General features: G+C 44.4%; 1 long non-coding RNA gene across 1 annotated transcript; it reads left to right on the top strand.

Annotated features, from left to right (window-relative positions):
- LOC139998825 (uncharacterized) lies at nucleotides 1-10,721 on the top strand. The gene is made up of 3 exons (XR_011803823.1): nucleotides 1-117; nucleotides 5,293-5,409; nucleotides 6,036-10,721. It is a non-coding gene; the product is annotated as an uncharacterized lncRNA (long non-coding RNA).
- Nucleotides 10,722-19,163: the final 8,442 nt, after the last annotated feature.

Genomic DNA, 19,163 nt, shown 5'->3' with positions numbered 1-19,163 from the left:
CGGGGGGAGAGGAAAGCATGCGGGTTGGTGCAGCTGAAGAGAGATCACAGTGTGAAAGCTTCAGTAGATGGGATAGAGTGAGCTGGTCTGCCAGGGAGATTTCACCTCGGTGGGAAAGTGAGTTCTACTTTTTTTTTTTTTTTTTTGGGGGGGGTTCTGTTGTTTTAATTACTGGGTGCTTTGGAGGAAAGGAGGACTCATCCTGCTTGCTTAGGTGCCCCATGTTTGGGAACAAATGAGAGGAACTGTGTTGCTTGCCCCTGGGCAAGGGGAGCTGCTAAGGGAGTAGGATGCAATCTGCTGTGAGCCTGGGGTGTTTCAGGGCACAGAGGATTGTGTATTTGTTTGGAAACCAGCAAACCTTGAAATCCCATACACCTTTATGAAGAAGAAAAAGGCTGAGATTGTCTCTGTGCTGCCAGCACAGCCGTCCAAAGAGTTCTTGGCTCAGAAACCCAGTAGTGTATGTTTGTGCTGCTCAGGGCTAAACCCCAGGCCAGCTTTCCCCAAGCTCACCCCTGGAGGTGCTTCTAGCAATGTGTGGTGCTCTTGTCACCTGAAAGGAATTAATTTGTTGTGCTATTACTGTGTTTCAGAGAGCCTGAGACAATGAGGGCTATTGCAGCTGTTGGAGTGGGACAAGTTGTAGAGTGCTGCCTGAAGGTACAAAGTGTGCAGGGATGCCAGCGGAGAATTTTGTTCAGAGATTGAACCTGGCGTAGCTTTTGTGTCCCTGTTACCTGCTAGAGGGAGTCCTTGGAGTGACCTATCTCGGTCTTGCATGTGGATTTGTTTTTAAAAGGATTTTCCAAAAAAGAGAGCCCAGGTGATAGCTGGTTGTCTAACACATAGATGCTCAGGGGACTCTGACTTGGGGATGGACTGAGGGCTAATTCAAGTGTGAGCTAGTGCCAGGCAACATACCTTCACTGGAAATCCTGCATCTCTTGCACTGTCAGTGTATCCCAGCTTGCCAAGCTGTTGCTTCATAGCTTTAACCTTCTAAATGTTAGGTACTTCTCAGTGCTTTCCTGAAAAGCTAAACCAAAGTGAGATGTGTTCTAAAGATTATTTATCGCTGTAAGAAGTTTGTCTGCAAGACTGCCATATAAGCTATAATACCACTGGGTATTATGGTCTGTATTTAAAGCAAATACTTGAGTTTGAACAGAAGATGAGGGCTTCTGTGAGGTGTGTCTGTAGACATTTTTCTGATGTGTGTGCATGAAAACACCCTAGCAGCTAGGCTGGCAATAGGACGGTGACACCCAATGCTTGTGCACATCTATCATCTATCTATGCACGCTTTCTTCTTGCCCAGGAAGGAAAGTAGCCAGCACAGTGGGAGGACTGCTCTGTTTTGAAATACTCCTAAACTGGATTTAAAAATAAGCTGTCAGCAAAGATGCTGTAGCAGACACTGATTATGATGCAAATTACTAAACAGCTCTCCCTCTTGATTATTGATTTCGGTCAAGCTCAGCCCTATTCTTTTTATGCTTATGCTAGGGAGGGATTAAAGCTCTTTGTATGACATGTCCAGTTAAAGCCAGCATCTTGGAGACAATGTGTTGGTGCTCAGCTGAGCCATGTGAAGTTGCACAGATATCCCATGCTAATCATTCCCTTGGCTGCAGGAGGGGCTGCCTTGTGCACTCTTGGGCATGTCCCAGGCAGTGGTGTATCTTTCCAGAGGTGCAGTATCACATCTAGAAATTGTAGGTAACTTTTTTTTTTTTCTTCAGCACTGTGGTAGTCTGGTTGTTTCTGTCTACAAATGCAAGCTAGAAGGGAAATCTTATTGAAGGCTTTTGGTTGTTTCACCACTATGTCACGCTTGGTATAGTGGAGGAAGCACATGGCAGAGAAATGCCTGTCTACCACTGGCCACATCTACTCATTCACTTCATGTTTGTCTTACCACCGGGTATTTAAAGCTGCTATCTAGCTTTCCAGCCCTCTAAGCAGTGCTAATGAAAAGCCACTAACACAACTTCATGCTATCCATGTGCATTGTGGGGAAAGGTAAAGTTAAAAGATCTGTGGACAGTTTTTATTGCAGAACTGACAGAATGAGAGCAAAGTCCCATGAGAAAAAACTTAAGCTATATGAAAGTTTGGGTTAGAAACTGGCTGGATAGCCGGGCCCAAAGAATCGTGGTGAATGGAGTCAAGTCCAGTTGGAGGCCAGTCACTAGTGGCGTTCCCCAGGGCTCGATACTGGGGCTGGTCCTTTTTAATATCTTCATCGATGATCTGGACGAGGGCATTGAGTGCACCCTCAGTAAGTTTGCAGATGACACCAAGCTATGCGTATGTGTCGATCTGCTCAAGGGTAGGAAAGCTCTGCAGGAGGATCTGGATAGGCTGCACCGATGGGCTGAGGTCAACTGCATGAAGTTCAATAAGGCCAAGTGCCGGGTCCTGCACCTGGGGTGCAATAACCCCAAGCAGAGCTACAGGCTGGGAGCTGAGTGGTTGGAGAGCTGCCAGGCAGAGAAGGACCTGGGAGTGATGGTGGACAGTTGGCTGAGTATGAGCCAGCAGTGTGCTCAGGTGGCCTCAAGAAGGCCAACGGCATCCTGGCTTGTATCAGAACCAGTGTGACCAGCAGGGCTAGGGAGGTGATCGTCCCCCTGTACTCGGCTCTGGTGAGGCCGCACCTCGAGTACTGTGTTCAGTTTTGGGCCCCTCGCTACAAGAAGGACATGGAGGTGCTTGAGCGAGTCCAGAGAAGGGCGACGAAGCTGGTGAGGGGCCTGGAGAACAAGTCCTACGAGGAGTGGCTGAAGGAGCTGGGCTTGTTCAGCCTGGAGAAGAGGAGGCTCAGGGGCGACCTTATTGCTCTTTACAGATACCTTAAAGGAGGCTGTAGTGAGGTGGGGGTTGGCCTGTTCTCCCACGTGCCTGGTGACAGGACGAGGGGGAATGGGCTAAAGTTGCGCCAGGGGAGTTTTAGGTTAGATGTTAGGAAGAACTTCTTTACTGAAAGGGTTGTTAGACACTGGAAGAGGCTTCGCAGGAGGTGGTGGAGTCACCATCCCTGGAAGTCTTTAAAAGACGTTTAGATGTAGAGCTTAGGGATATGGTTTAGTGGGGACTGTTAGCGTTAGGTCAGAGGTTGGACTCGATGATCTTGAGATCTCTTCCAACCTAGAAATTCTGTGATTCTGTGAAAGGTCACTATGAAAGATCACTTTCTTGGTTTATTTTTCTGCAATGTATGTATAATTTCCCTGTCTGTCGTTGCCTTTCCTGGTTTGAAGTGATAATTTTCCTGGTGTGGGGCTAGGAGGCATGCAAACCATCTGGGACTTGGGCTAGCTTCACTGCCTGGTTCTTGTTAGGGGGGCAGGAGCAGCCCAGCAGGTACTGGAGCCTCCGCTCTGACAATTGATGCTAATACCCAAGGGAGCTGTATGATGAACAGCACTGCTGGTAAGGGCTGTCCAAATAATAATCTGGCTAGATGTGATAGTGAATTATTCTGGGGGTAGGCCGTAGTTAAGTGTTTTCTTATGACAGGGAAGACTGGTTCCCAAATAGATTTGTACCAGCATATGAGGCTTCAGTTAGCTGCACTACAGGCAAAAAGCCCTAGTCATGAGGCACCCAAAATGCTGTGCAGCTAAAGACTAGCACTTCAGTGCCATTTCGTAGCAATTACAGAGTTATTTGGGGACTCCTCTTTGGTTATGATGACACTACAGATCTTATAAAAGTGAGCTGAGATTACCATAATGATGAGACTTTATTAATTTAATATGATATTGCTACAGGGTCTTTTTGTGGATTGTCTGAAAACATTAATATTCTTTAACAGAAACACTTTGGCAAATCAATTAGCCAGCTCCCATTCTTCCACTCCACCCCTGCATTTTGAGATCTGCCATTTACTTTTTCTGTCATGTCTCTAGGTTCATCATACCACATTCATCAGTGTGGCATGAGGTTTACATACGCACATTCTTGGAGTGGTTTTTTTTTTTTTTTTTTTTTTTTTTAAATGTACTCTGCTTTCTAGGGCATTGTGTTTTCCTATTTTTTAGGCCTACTATTACAAAAATAAAATGCAAGACATTGTTGATGGAAATGAGTGGGTTAGGTAACTGACAGCTTCAGGGCATTTTGGAAATTCACTGAGCAGACTAAAAGGGAAGTTTCCCTGCAATGTAGAACAGAACACATTTGTTTTCAACTGGCAGGGAAAGCCTGTTATAAATCCAGCCATCTCTCACATACCAGAGTGCTGTTCTGTGTGCTTCAGACCTCTTTAGTGTAATGTGTAGGCTTCTATTTTCCATCAGGTAGTACTGATGGGACCCAGGTGGCTACCTTCAGGTATATTAGGTGTGTATATATATGAGGGTTTCATTGCTGCTTGAGTTGCAACCAGCTCTGAGGAAATGTGGGACCCTGGATGTCTCCTCTCCTACTTCAGTCCCTTGGTTCTTGCCCTGTAACAAAGGCTGGCAGGCTCTGGTGATACAACCTGGGTCTTTGTCTTCCCAGCTCTTATTTAGTTCAATGTTTCTATACCCTAGCTTAAATTGCCCTTAGCTTTGGATTTATGAACCAGGTTATGCTTTGAAATAACCAGTCCTGCGTAAATTTTATTAAAATGCTGAGCAAATAAATACAAAATGAAACAGGCATATTGCTAATCAGGTACCACTTCACTAAACTATCAGAATGGAATAATGCAGCAATCAAAGGCTGTGATTAAAACTGAATCTCTAAATCAGTGGATTTAAGTTTACCTGCTGGTTTAATTTGGTGAATTGTTGTCAAATTCAATGATAGGACTGATGCTAAGAGGAATTACTCTGGGCTGGTCTTATTTGAAAAACATATGGAGGAGCTAAGTCCTTTCAACTGATGATACATGTATAAACCAGTGCTTTGGTCAAGACAGCCCTTCAGCTGGTGGAGGGCATAAGCACATGTGTGGTTAAAATAGACGGGACATTAAATAAAACCCTTCCCAGGGAGGTACCTCAGTGCAAAAAAAAAAAAAAAAAAGTGCAGAAAATTGACTTGTCTGTATGTTTTGCATAAAACTATCAATGTTTGCAGCAAATGTATGGCCTTGTCCAGTCTTGTTCTATTCCCCCAGTTCTGCTATTTTCCTTCAATAATGTTGAATCTTCCAGCAGACTTGCTCTGGAAGCAGTGACTGAGTTATGTGCAACTCTTTAGATCTTTCTGTTTCTCAGAACAGGGAAACATTCACAGCCTGGTATTCTCTTTTGGGTTCTTACTAATAAACATTATTATCTACATCTATTACAGACCCATTTCTAGCAGGAAGGGAGTATAGAGGGGAAGGAGTTGGAGAGATCATGCTGTGGAATCATCTCCATGTCTTTTGTGGTTATCACAGCAGTGCCTGGAGAAATTTGGAAAAAGGTGAGCTAGCTATTTCCCACTTCCCTGCTTCTGCACCAGTGTCTGTGTGAAGCAGTGTCCTGCCTTGCAGTATGATCCTTCATGGCACGGTGAAGGTGATAATGAATGACCTTTTAACTTTGCAAAACCTTCTCAGTTAGCAGTAAGCATGTGTTCTTTCAGAAATGTTCTGGTAGCAGCATGAGGGCAGGGAAGGGGAGGCCAGCCAGGAAACTTGAGGTCAGCTTTGAAGCTGAGGTAATGGATATAAAAATCTTCATGTGCTGAGAAATCATTTAAAGAAAAAGTATTGACATAATTAGCCCACTTGTCTCTTCTCTCTTCAAGCATCTTTCTAACAACAGTTATTTCCTACCTTAAATCAGGGAACTAATACAAGTAACGTCATAACTTCTGTCTTAAAGTCTTTTAGAAGTTGTCACTTTTAAAAATAACCTTTTCAAATGCTGTCTGCAGATGTGTGCACTGTGTGTGTATGGGCTAGGGAATTTTATTGTGCTAAGCTGAGGAAGAGAACACTAGATTCAGGAGATCTACTTCCTTTGGTAGGAAGGTCAAAATAAAGCAACAAAAATAATCATGAATTTCATCACAAAAACTATCAGGAAACTGGAATTTTCTCACAGGTAATGCGGGAGTTGCCCCTGAGAGAAGCAGTCACATGGAGATCACACAAACAACTGCAGTTGTATATTGGAACAAAACTGGATGGTTGAGCAAGGCTTGATGTAATCCCGGCTGCAACAGGACTGCAGATACGCTTGCTAGCAATCTTCCATCAGAGCCCTACAGTCTATTCAGACCAATTTAATTAGTTCAGTTCCATGCAGCTAGTCTGCTAGAACTGAGAACTCCTGAATCTCCCTGAGATACTGGTGACACTGGTTAAAAAAGTACTTTGAAGGCTTTTGTAGACCCTTTGTTATCAGAGCTGTAGCAACTGCCTCTCTTCAGCCCCGGGCAGTTGGTCAAAGCTTAGGTGCATTAGAAATACTGCTGAACCAAAGAGCAAGAACAATTTGAAATGTGACATCTTTCACTGATGAGTGCCTAAATCCTGTTTTAAATGGGAACTCGATGTTCCTGGATCCAAGGATGTGTTCTAGTGGAAAACAGTTGAAGTCATGCCAAGCACCTAGTTCTGAGTCAGTAAAATTGAACTCCAGAAAATCATGATCTTTGAGCTCTCCATCTAGCAGAAATATTAGCAATTACCTGGCAGAAAGTCTTTAAGCTAAAAGTAACATTTATTTGGCATCAGGGAGTGCCCCTCAGGCCTAGGCACTGCTTGTCCTGGGCTTCTGTCCAGAGCTTTTGTCACTATAATGTTTATGAAGAAAAATTCTAATGCATCTCTTATGAGAAAAAGATAGGTCTAAGATTTCAAGGTTAATTAAAACCACGCTGACAGTGGAAGACCAGGAACTGGTACAATCCTGAATAGCCAAGAAATTTCTTAGGAGCACGGGTGCTAGCCTGACGTGGGAAAAGGAAACTACCAAGTGCTCACCTAGGCAGGAATTTTGGCCGAGGCTGCAAGATGTGATTAGCTGCTTAACTGGTATTAAAAATGTCATTGATGAAGTATGGCTGTTTTGTATGCAAATGCAGGCATGCAGTACTATCTGCCAGAAGATGGCACTCAAAGTATGGCATGCTACATACCTCAGAGTCCTATCTGCTTGTTCCTAGTCTATTGGGTAATAGTTTATGCACATGCAGACCTGGAAGTGACAGAGTTCTATAAAATCAATACAGCCTAGGGTTTCATGAATGGCTACATCCTTGTGACTCACATGGGTCAGTCATCCAGGAAAATAGGTTTCTTTTCTGCAAATGAGAAGTCACAACTGAAACACTTGGTTTCTCTGAGGATCTGAGTTTTGTTGCATAAGTCTGGCACTGCTCTGCATCTCTTGGGAAAAGAAATCTGCCCTCTGGATAGCAAGTTCCACTGCACTGCGTGAGTTTAGTGAAGGTATACGATTCCCTGTCAGATGCTCCATCTGTATTTGCATCAATCTGCTGCACCTTTAATATAATTGACATACTAGCTTCAGGACAAAAGTAAATGTGTGGACAAATGTGTTTGTTTTTTTTTTTTGTTTGTTTGTTCTGAATGAATAAAAGATCCCCTGAGGAGTCCCAAGATGGGTAATCCATCTGAGCAACTAATTCAGACCTATTGCAGAATTAGTGTGGCTCTGTGGGCCTTTTTTTAGCACAAACTCTGATTGTGCTAAATGTTTCCAGAGTCCAGATCTCTGCCTCGGATTATAGCAAGGATAAAATAGACTTGTGTGCTAATGGGTGACCACAGGCTGGGACCCAAGTATAGTGCTGCTAGTTTTCTTAAGGTGCACAGTTCTCCTATGTTTTCCCTATAAGCAGTCTAAGCGTACACACAAACAGAAACAGGGCTCAACATAAACCCTCTCAGGAGTGCGAGGAGGCAGCACAGGAGAGCAAGGGCAGACTTTAGGGTGTCCCTAGGCCTGTGAGGCAGCCTGGTCACTAATCAGGGTCCTGGCGTGTCTGAGTCCCCTGGGAATGCCTGGCTGCTCTCCAAGTATCAGGATGACAGATGAAACCGGTGTCTCATTTTCTCCTGATTCTTCAGGGAGCCTAGCACTGATTGTGCAACCTGGGGTTCCCTTTATGACTATGCACTTCCCACAGCTTAAATGCTTAATCAATTGCAGTCATCAAGCTGCAATGTGCCACCTTAGTGGAGTAGCTTCTTCTGGTTTCTGACTGCTTTTGGGTAGATCTGGGACAGTTCTGCCTCTGAAGGGTTGGGTGTAGGGAGCTCTTCTGTAGTCCTTGAGGATTTGAAGCTGTCCTTGGGCTCTTTGAAAGTAACACTGTTGGTTACATCTTGATTCTTGTGAGATGGAGAAATAAGGTAGAAAGAGCTCTTTCTCAGTTAGTTCTTTCTGCTCAACTTTGGGACCTCAGTTTGGTAAAAAGGCACCCCTGGGTTATCAATAATTCATCAGCTTTAAGCTAAAGAAGAGCACAAGGGATCCAGTTTTCTACTGGATATAAAGTGGCAAGCTCTGCTTTGTCCTTACAGCTGGAGCTTTAACGGTGCCACTGGTGATCCCTGACTTCCTTGAGGGTTCACAGCCTGCAGACTACTGTGTGTTGCCACAAGGCACTTCAGCTAAATCCCTGCAGAACCTGGCAAATGGAGGACCAAATAAAAGTAATGGCCCTGCTGGACTGGCCTGGGAGGTGCTGGGGTGCGACATGACTTACAGTGAATTATTCAGGGCACTCTGGCTATCCAAGAACTACTGAGAGGGATTTATTTAGTTTTGCTTCAAGTTTGGCCCATTTGTAATGGACTGCTTCTTTAGAGGTAGCTCGGCAGGCTTTATTGTTTTCAACAAAAGAAATAAGCTAATTGTGAGAGCTGGAGGCCTGGTAGCCAGGAAGCCTTTGGAAACCAAAGTGAGCTGCTGTGTTAGAGAAAGGAAGATCTGAAAAAGAGGCAAATTAGAACTAGGAACAACAAATGTAAGAGAAATACCATGACCTTTTCAGGAAGGCTGGATTTTGATCAGTCTTCTGAAGTTCGATTGCCACTTCTGATACTACTCAAATTGCATTTCTTCTTCATGACTTCATGTATGTCCATCACCTGATCTCTAACCCAGCTGACAGGGAGTCTATTTTTCCCCCTGAGTCCGCTTGGAATAATTTTAGACTTCTAATTAAAAACTTTCCTAGATTATTACTTTTTAAATATAGATGTTGACCAAAAAAATTGAAGCCTGAATGCCATTTGGGTAGAAATCCCCCTGGTGCCAGTGCTGTCTGCAGACTGATGCGTGTGTCGTACCCCCCCCAGGAAGACCTGCCTTTGTCATCCACCCTTGGTGGCAGTCCTTGTGATGTTTGGTCACCTGCTGAAGCTCAGCATGCAACTTGATCCCATGCTCCAGCTCTTTAGTTCTATCTTGTCTGTGGTATCTCAGGGTACATTTCAAAGGCCCTCATTGTAGGCAGGGTTATTCAACCAGTGTCTGTAGATGATGTATTGGTGCCCAAGTCCTAGCCTTCATGTTCCATTTCTGTCTCCTTCCTTCCCATCTTGACAGGTTCTGTTCAATTGCCCTTGTCTCTGTGTTGGTCTCTTCTGTACACCTCTGACCTGGATGCTGCCTATAATTACTTTTACACAGGGCTATAACTCATCTTTGCTGTGTTCAGAAAGCTTGCAGCAATGTAAATAAAACCTGTCTGCTACTCTAGTGTCCTGTTACACGCGTGCTTAACTTGACTGAGCTCAGGGTATTGCATATGCTAAACACATCTGCAATGCATTTAAAAGGAGGGCTGTTAGTTCCAGGAGAAAAACATGAATCAATGTAAGGAATGAGATAATTTAATGTGATTTAGTGGTATGTGAGGGGGAGAGTGTCTTTTTAGAAACACTTTTAAAATTCTGTAATTTCCCCGGAATTGCTAAATAACTCATGTTCTGTCCTTATTGTTGTATGCCAAAAATTTTTAGAGTATGGTTTAAATAACTCTTGCAAACAAAAAGTCCTAAATAGCCCATCACTTCCAGACTTTATTTGGAAATCTTAGAAACCTTCTTTTCCAACTTGTGGATTATTATAATGACAAATGTGCCTTGTGCCATTAACATGGTAAACCTGAAGAGTTTTCCTCCAGTCTCACGTATGACTGTTACCTCTATATGCTATCACTTAATTAACTGGGCAATGATATTTTTATCATGTCAAATAAGCACCAAAATTTTCTATTCTCTTCATTGCTCAAGTTATCAAAGGTAAGCCTGAGCCTGCAGCAGTATAGTGGGTTTCCCTCTTCCCCGCTCACAAAAACTGAAAACTCCACAAAACTTATGAGCAAATACTGTAGATACAGAGATGGAAATGGACTGGGAGAATGCTGATTCTGTTTTGTTTAGAAAGTGATACAAAAAGGGAAGAACTAAATACTTAGAGCCCTAAAATCCCTGGTAAATCTGCAACTGAAACTTTTGTTTTACAGTTTGTTGCCACAAATGCATTTATATAAACAAAAATGTTATACTAGGTTTTGTTTCACTATGTTATAAATAGTTAAAGAAAAAAGTAGGAAAACATTTTCTGCTAAGGGAGAAACACCTATAAGGATAAAGTGATAGTATGTTGTTGATCACTCTTTTTATTAGCTTAATCATTGTGTGAGTACTTTCTGAATGATCTGCTGTCATAAAATGGATTCATCTCTGTACTGGAAGTTCTGTGCTGCCTTTTTTAAATCATTTGTGGTGCATTAGGTAATAGAAGTGAAGTGACGGTTTGTCTAAATTTATAATTCTCCTTGATGGAGATTCATTAGTAAGTACCTTCTTGAGTCTGACTTGGCTTGCATTGAAGTCTTTTTGATTGTTTGCCTTGAGTAAAACGTACAGCTTCCCCAGTTTATATTATTTAAATTTTGAAGCCTCCAATCTGACTAGACTCTTTAACGTGTAGAAGTAGCTAGACAGACAGACTACATTTCCAGAGGGACCCCAAAGCAGCAGGAGAAGGCTTTAGGGTTTATCTATTAGGGTTCTATTGTTGTATGTGTGGTGGCTTTGTGTGTGTGTGGTGAGTATTACTTCTTGTGTGTGTTTTTCACTATTTTGTTTTGGTATGGTCTCTAGGAATCCCTGATTCAGGCAGTGGCCATGCTTGTAGAGTCCTCGGGCAGCTCTGGCTTACTCTGTGCTAGCCTAACACAACCATTGTACCCAGGAGCTGCCTCTTTGGGAAGAAAGCCCATGGATGGCTGGGGGTGTGCATGGGAGGAAAACCTCTCAAAGAGGTTTTTGCAGAAGAGGGAAAGCTTGAGGAGAGGCAGGCAGCTCCCCTGTTGCTTCTGCTAACAAAATGAAGCTCAGAGGACTGGGGAAGGTTTTTGACCATGTTAAATCTTGCAGAGGAGGAGATACATCTACAAATTTGTTAAAAGACATTAGTGGAAGTGCTTTCCCGTGGCTTTAGGAAGAATCTGGCCCTCGCTGTGGGGTCTGAAGCAGAGGACTAGCATCTTCAGAGGGAAATGGATGCCATGGAATGCTGTCAGGAGTGAGTCTGCCAGCTCTGACCTTACTTCAGTTTTCTATTCTGCTGTGTACTGAAGAGTGTCTATGTAATGTTTAGCCAGGAAAAGATGCAAAAACCTTGTAATTAAGCAGGATGCACCCCCTGTTAAGAAGCTGTTGCATTGTCTGGTACAACCTGCCCTGCTCTTGAGCTGGAAATGGAGCAGCTGCGGCAGCACACCTGAGTTGTGGGGGTGACAAAGAGGGTGTTAAATGCTGTGCTAGGTGCTTTATAATACTGTAGAGTTCATCAAACAGCATGAAGAGCTGACTGTTTGCCCTTTTTAAAATGAAGGGAAACTGAGGCTGAGGTACAAAACGACTTTCCTGAGCAGGAGATGGTTCAAAGCAGCTGTGGGGCATGGGGTGGGTCTGGCACCTCTGCCATCTCTGTGTGCCTTGAGCAGTGTTGTCTCCTGCTACCAAAATGCATTTGGGTACCTCTTGCTGAGCAATGTGACTGCAGAATGTTCAGAGGGTTCCTACTGAGAAATACTCTCAGATTCAGCCACTGAATGCTCCATGTCATCAGGAAGTCTCTCCCCTCTCCTCCCCACCTGAGGCTCCTCAGAAAGCTTGCTGTCGCAGTAATTCTGCTTTCTGTCAGCTATGCCGTAAAAATGCCACCTCCTGTTGTAGCTATGTGCATCTCTGAGATGGATACTTATCCAGCCCTGCAGGGCCAGCCTTGTTTCCCAGATCCAAAACATCTTCTTCCATCTCTTTCATACATCATCACCAGCAATGCACAGATATTAATAAAACTCAGACGCACAGAACAATTATTGTTGGTTATGTCAACTAAATTTAAATGGTTTTCCCTCTCTGGTAAATCATACATGACAGACTTATGAAATAAGTTATGCTGACTTCCAAGGACTGGAATTTTGTGGCTAACAGCTGTTGTTTTTAAAGAGTGACTTGCCTTGGCTGGAGGAAAACAAAGGCAGATAAACATAATGTGATTTGTGAAGTCGCTTAGTGGAGGCTTGTCAAACAGGGCTGTCTAAATCCTGGTGATAAATATGGGACACTTGCTGGTTTGTGACTAGGCAAAGCTTTTTGTGCTGTCGAGTTCAGCTTCTGCTTCAGAGATATCAGCTTGCTCTCATCTGAGAGCATCCTGTGCTTTTTCGGCAAGCAGCATCAGATGTGCACTGAATTAAATCCCAGGGCTTTTTTAGAAGGTAGCTCTGTCTGGTAGAAGACTGAAAGCAGATTGTAAGTGGCTTGCAGGAGGCTACCTGACACTGAGTGAAGAAAGACCTCATCTAGGTACTGGGCTGGGGCTCCGGACATCTCATGCTGTGGGAGGATGAAGGGAGAAGAGCTGCTCCTCGGTGCTCTGGAGTTCACAGGGAGGACTGTCCACCGTGGGTGTGGTGGCCTTTGGGTTTTCTCAGGTGGGTTGGATGTTTGCATTTTCATAGAATCATAGAATATCCTGAGTTGGAAGGGACCCTTAAGGATCATCAAGTCCAACTCTTGACACCGCACAGGTCTACCCAAAAGTTCAGACCACGTGACTAAGTGCACAGTCCAATCTCTTCTTAAATTCAGACAGGCTCGGTGCAGTGACCACTTCCCTGGGGAGCCTGTTCCAGTGTGCAACCACCCTCTCTGTGAAGAACTTCCTCCTGATGTCAAGCCTAAATTTCCCCTGCCTCAGCTTAACCCCGTTCCCGCGGGTCCTGTCGCTGGTGTTAATGGAGAAAAGGTCTCCTGCCTCTCGACACCCCCTTACGAGGAAGTTGTGACTGCGATGAGGTCTCCCCTCAGCCTCCTCTTCTCCAGGCTGAACAGGCCCAGTGCCCTCAGCCGTTCCTCGTACATCTTCCCCTCCAGGCCTTTCACCATCTTCGTAGCCCTCCTCTGGACACTCTCCAACAGTTTCATGTCCTTTTTATACTGCGGTGCCCAGAACTGCACACAGTACTCGAGGTGAGGCCGCACCAGCGCAGAGTAGAGCGGGACAATCACCTCCCTTGACCTACTAGCGATGCCGTGCTTGATGCACCCCAGGACACGGTTGGCCCTCCTGGCTGCCAGGGCACACTGCTGGCTCATATTCAACTTGCTGTCTACCACGACCCCCAGATCCCTCTCTTCTAGGCTGCTCTCCAGCGTCTCATCGCCCAGTCTGTACGTGCAGCCAGGGTTTCCCCGTCCCAGGTGCAGGACCTGGCACTTGCTCTTATTGAACTTCATGCGGTTGGCGATCGCCCAGCTCTCCAACCTATCCAGATCCCTCTGCAAGGCCTTTCCACCCTCATTCGAGTCCACAACTCCTCCAAGTTTGGTGTCATCAGCAAAATACCTTCTATTCCTACATCCAGATCATTTATAAAAATATTGAAAAGTACCGGCCCTAAAACGGAGCCTTGAGGGACCCCACTAGTGACCGCCCGCCAGCCTAACGCAGCCCCATTCACCATAACCCTTTGGGCCCTGCCCGTTAGCCAATTGCTCACCCATCGTATGATGTTTTTATTTAGCTGTTTTTACACATTTTAACACAAATCTAGATTTTTCTCTTTAAAAAATATCTAGCAGACTTCCAGGGGGCCACCAAACATAAGACATGAGGTTATTTAAATAGACTACTTGGCCATGAGACTTACTGAATTCCCAGGTTATTTTTTTTTATCAAGTGTTTAAGAAAATCCAAGTTAGAATGAAACCAGGAATAAGAGCTTCTAGGTACTTCTGCTAAGCGGTCTTGATGTCTGGGCACAAACAAAACACCAATTCCCTCCTGCCCTTCCCTATTCCCCTTGGGATGTGTGCTCCTTGCTCAAACCTTCTGTCTTTTTGCTTATTTGCTTCAAGGAGCTCTGCCTGCTCCTCTTGCTCTGCCCCCATCGTTTCATTAGGTTCTAACAAGGCATCCAGGTGCTTGAGTTTGGAGGCTTTGACGCTCAGAGGTTGCTTTGTGGGGTGCAACCAGGAAGATGTCTAGCTTGTGCAAGACCACTGGACTTCTCTATTTGCTTCTGAAGTGAAGCTGGGCTTACCCTTTTGCTTAACAGCAAACAATTCTTCCCTCTCCCAGGCCCGCACTTGATATTCTCTTGGATTATTTGTTCTGAACAAGTTGGATACTCTCAACTTTTGTAACCTTGAACGCAGGGTTAACTTGATTTGCAGGAAGAAATCTTTGTTGTGTGGAGCACACTGTGTTTAGTTGCTGTAGTCACTGCTGCTCTCCTCAAGAACTCAGGCACTGCTAACCTTGGAGAGGAATGACATTAAGTCATGTTGCTTTTGTACTGAATCTTGTTTTGACAAAAATGTCCTCCAAAAGCAGACAATAACTGTTCTAATGTATTCAGTCTTGTAAAATGGAAGAGGATGTGGAGAACTCTGAAATCTTGTGACTGGCCTGATGAGGAAAGGCCTGCACCTCAAAACTGCTGCTGATGAACAGCTCAAACACAGAGTGCTGTCCCAACATGTTACAGTGGCTCCCCTTTTATTTTATTTTTATCAGTGTACCGGCTCTGAGCAGCAGCAATGCAGTCAGCCACGTGGAAGATGTAACTGAGCTTCCAGTCCTGAGCTGTTCCCCAAGAAGAGGGAAACTCTCAGCAAGGTGACAGCAGAATGGGAGCTGGTAGCAGTGCTGTGCATCTCCGTGATAAATAGTGCACTGCAATTTCAAGAGCTGTCAAGCAAGCACCTCTTGCCTCCATTAAATATCAGTGTTTACACAGGAACACTGAGAGCAAGGAGCCCTGTGCTTATTTGGTATTCAAGGATGCAAAGAGGAACATAAATAATTTGATATTCATACTGACAACTCTAGGCACTGCCATAGCCCCAATTTCAACAATGTAATGGACAGTATGTTATCTCATAATGCGTTTTGATATCAGAGCTGATTTAAAGGTTATTCATCCTGGGAGAAATTATGCTGTAATTGAATTTATCTTGCCTTTATCTATTCAAGGAAGCATAACTACAGTTTAAGGGAGGAAAATACATCAAGGAGCTAAATTTTTATTGTCAGTTTGCATAAAAGATACAAATTATTCCAACAACCTTCCTCCACCAAGCAATATTACTTGTTGTGTAATCAAAGTCCAGACTGGAAAGTAGAAATTTTTCAGCAGATAAAGCTCTACCTTCAATTCAAAGGATGGCTGAAATGCTAGTGGGGTGAAGTGGCAAAGAGCAGGAAAATAATGAGGTTTATCTAGAATGAATTAGAAAATAAACTGTGTGGTGTTTAAGGGAAAAGGAAATGTTCAGCTGTGAGAGATGGAAACAGAGCAAGTCTCCATCTTGTGAAATGGTAAGTAATGCACATGGTGAGAAACTGGGTAGGTGGCAACTCTTGTCTGGTAGTTGGCTAGGACTGGAAGAAGCCTTTATCCAGGTTAATGGGTGAGGAATGAGCGTGGTAGGAACCACCAACTTCTGAGAGGTGTGGTCCAGGACTGCTAATAAGCAGCCCGTGCCCTTTCCAGGGTGTGCATGGCCTCCCAAGCATGGTGGCCTGGAAGTGGAGCAAGAAATGGTGTCTGAGTGTGTCATGCACCCTTGGCTGGTTTTGGTAGGCCACTTCTGTGTGCCTGGCTTTGAGCCTTCACACTCATGTACCCAAGTACAGGAGACCCTTAGAGCATAGAGAGACAACACTGATTGCAGAATTGGATGTCAATTCAATAACCAGATTATTTCAAGCTATTTTTAAAGGGAAGATTGCCCTTAGCTGTTAAAATAACACTCCTGAATGTGTCTCTTTTTATATCTTCTTTTCCTTGCCCGAATACTGCTATTTTGATAAAGGGAATAGAATTCATTTACCTCCAAGATAGCATTTTATGCTAAATTTCAGCCAGATGGTACAGAAAACAGCTGAGGCATTATAGCCCCCAAACTAGGCTTTAAATAGAAATGGTACGTTGCTATAAAGAGGCCACTAGCACTGTTCTAACAAAGGAAGAGTTATTTCCCCCATTTGCTTTCCCATTCCTTATTATTTACATGTATCTCCTGTTTTACATTATCCATGCCATTCCACCTCTCCTACTGCTTGTTACAGGGAAGAAATCCATCCTTCCCCTCAGGAGCAGCAGAATTTCATGCTTTTCTTCAAAACTCAGCTTTTAACAAAATTTTTCTGGATTTTGGTGCTTCATCTCCTCTCCCCTTCCTCTAAACTGGTCTCGTGCAGCCTGCTCGACTACTCTGAGATACCATGCTACAATGCTGTGGGGTTTCTTCCTTGTTTCTTCCTTGCTTGCCTCCTACCCTGCTGAGGGTTGCTCGTAGGCCAGTGCATGCTTTGTGCCCCTGCTCTAAACCTGACTGTGGGACGACAACTCTCTTCTCAAAGGGTGATTTTAAAAAGCAGCACTTCAGCAAAATATTTATGCTCTCAGTCTGAGAACTTCCAAAGCCTGAAGTGATTGCACAAGCACTGAATGTTATTTTAGTGGCACTTGAGCACAGTCAATATTTGGACAGCACTGAGGGAAAAAACGAGCAGCCTGAGCGCTGCTTACACATGGTGCAGGCAGAACGAGCCCGCTGTTTATCCTCTGTATTGAGGGATGCTCCCTGGTGAGGTCTTTACCTTCGTTAAGTCAGCCACTAAGAAAATGAAGTGTACTGAAAAAAGCCCAGCTCTGGGAGGTTTTCAGCTCCTCAGAGATAATAAAAAAAGCAAATAGGACTGCTGGCTGCTCTGCAGTCTGTGTAACTTGCCTCTCCTCTAGTGTTCACAGGGCTGAGCCTGGAGTATCACCAAGCTGCCCCTCCAAACCCTGTTACCTGCTCAAAGGTGGTGGCACAACAGTGCATGGTTTTCCTTGCCAGCTTATGTCTCCCCATGCTCATATCCTCATCTCTGCTCCTGAGCTTTGCTTTTTTCAATGCAAAGAGCAGCAATGGCAAGGTCCAAAAGCAAAGATCTGACCTTAGCTTATCACAAGGTCTGTCCCTGTTCCCCAGGGGATCACTGACAGAAACAGGGATGTGCCCACTCCAGGCTTCCTGTGGAACCCTGTGACTCCCAGCTTAACACAACCCCTGATCAGTCTTTTCCTCACTTTCCTTGTGATGCAATCTAGGATTGTGGTGTCACAGCTATGCACAGTGCAAGTGGAGTATATGTATGTGAACTCTGGGCTTCATTTTAACTATTAGGGAGAAAAGAAATCTATATTTTTACTATATGTATCAGTTCAGTTAAAAGTGCCAGGATACTGAGAGTTAATGAATTGGCTGAACTGTGCTTGTGCCACTCCTGGAGCTCAACAGTCCCCAAACTTTTGTTTTATTTTTATGGACTACCTTTCTGATATTATTCAATAAACCGGCTTTCCAACTTAATGCGTCATTGCTTCTGGATGACCACAAACTCTGAAACACACTCAAAGCCCAGCTGATTTTTAATACATGCATTTTCATGTCTTGGTTCCATGAGTTTTTACAGTGTCTGTGTCCCTTCAGGTGACATCAGCACTCAGCTTTGCTTCACGGTTTTCACACCTGCACATGAAGCCCAGCATACCACAGCTGATGAGCAAGGAATAAAGAAGCAAATGCATTGACTGATACAGAGTAGAACTGGAAAATCAATTTGATGGAAAACAAATTTGATTATACCAAGAGGTATTCTGCTTTTGCTAGTGGCTAAGCGGTTATCACCTGAGTTGCCCAAGGGGAAAACAAAGTTTGATACCCCAGCTGGAAAATTTCACTATGATGCTAGTGAAGGGTTTAGATGGAAACAATTTTTGGGGGAGTAGAGGGGGGAAAGCACTTCCTTTAAATGCTTCCTTGAATACTGATAGCAGGGACTTTACTCTTGAATTTTGTGAAATCGGGAAGGAATCCTTCTGGGAGCAGAAACTGCCTTTGCTTGTTGAGTGGTACAGCCATGCAGAGAGCGGTGTTTTGGCCCTGGGACCAGAACAGCAATTGGAAGGGTAGGAAGGACAGCACCATCATTGTGAGCCTGTGACTTAAGTACAACCATTAAGGGAAAACTGTATCTCCAGCACATTGCTAAAGTAGGGCAAGGAGGGAAGGACTGAACCACTCGGGAGCAGTTCAGGAGGCCCCTGAAGAAGTTGCATTTCTCTTCTCGTGGTAGTTGATCACTTACAGTGGGCTGCTTCTCCCTGAGCACTTAAATGAGAGGATTCATAGCATACAGGCTTGAAGTCCAAAGAGAGTCCTGCCACAAGTAAACACAAAACCAGAAGCCATCCTATAGCTGGCTTTTCTAGAAGGCCTCATGTACCCAAAATACAGACAGTTCCCTGCAAAACCCAGCAGACACCACCATCATTACCACCAGAAGAGGGTGGGATCATCTCACCCCTCAGTTAGTGCTCGGGGCTGGACCCACACTCGCTCAGAAGGCAGGTGATGTGCAGGAGGGTAAGGGCTAAATGTGCTTGGACGGTAGTGATGGCCTATCCCAAAGGCTGCCTTGTCACAGTGCATTTGTTGTAGCAGGCCTGGGGGTTGAGTGGGAAGGGTGACACAAATGCAGATCATCGTACCATGTGCACTGGAGTGGCATGAGACAGGTAACATAAATATGCAGTTCACAAAGGGGAAGGCATACTGAGCATCAGGAGAAAATAAAACCAGGTCAGATTTATATTTGTTCATAGTGAGAAAG

This window comes from Anas platyrhynchos, chromosome 16, assembly GCF_047663525.1.
Source record: "Anas platyrhynchos isolate ZD024472 breed Pekin duck chromosome 16, IASCAAS_PekinDuck_T2T, whole genome shotgun sequence".
NCBI lineage: Eukaryota > Metazoa > Chordata > Aves > Anseriformes > Anatidae > Anas > Anas platyrhynchos.
The sequence above is the reverse complement of the archived record's forward strand: the minus strand, read 5'-3'. Positions and strand labels throughout refer to the sequence as shown.